Source organism: Myotis davidii, unplaced genomic scaffold (genome assembly GCF_000327345.1).
Source record: "Myotis davidii unplaced genomic scaffold, ASM32734v1 scaffold54, whole genome shotgun sequence".
NCBI classification, from domain to species: Eukaryota; Metazoa; Chordata; class Mammalia; order Chiroptera; family Vespertilionidae; genus Myotis; species Myotis davidii.
Genome location: NW_006287915.1, coordinates 121,303 through 121,705, shown reverse-complemented (window position 1 = coordinate 121,705; position 403 = coordinate 121,303). Strand labels below are relative to the sequence as shown.

At 34.5% G+C, this 403-nt stretch overlaps 1 protein-coding gene across 1 annotated transcript in view; it reads right to left on the bottom strand.

The window, feature by feature from the left end:
- E2F7 (E2F transcription factor 7) overlaps window positions 1-403 on the bottom strand; it is a 41,940-nt gene that overhangs the window by 31,690 nt on the left and 9,847 nt on the right. The gene's annotated exons all lie outside the window — the stretch shown is intronic.

The following is a 403-nucleotide window of genomic DNA, read 5'->3' as shown; positions in this document are numbered from 1 at the left end:
CAGAACAATACTATTAATTTACATTTTTTTAGATTTTTTAAAAATCCACCAAAATGAAGCAAACTGGAAGAGAAATAACATTCCAATCTGTGAGCAACTTTTCTTAGCAAGTCTGGGAAAAAGTTTGATGGGAGAGTGAAAATTATTGACCACTGATTTTTTTTTTTTAAGTATAGATATGCAGCTTACTTAATAGCTCTGGTTCACCAGAAGACATGTAATTTAAAGATAACTTTAAAGCCCAAATCAACAAACTGAACATACATGAGAATAATAAAATTTCCCAGGTCAAAGACATTTAGATTAAAATTATCCTTGCCTGGCCTGCGTGGCTCAGTGGTTGAGCATCAACTTATGAACCGGGAGGTCATGTTTTGATTCTGGTCAGATTGCTCCCCCCCTT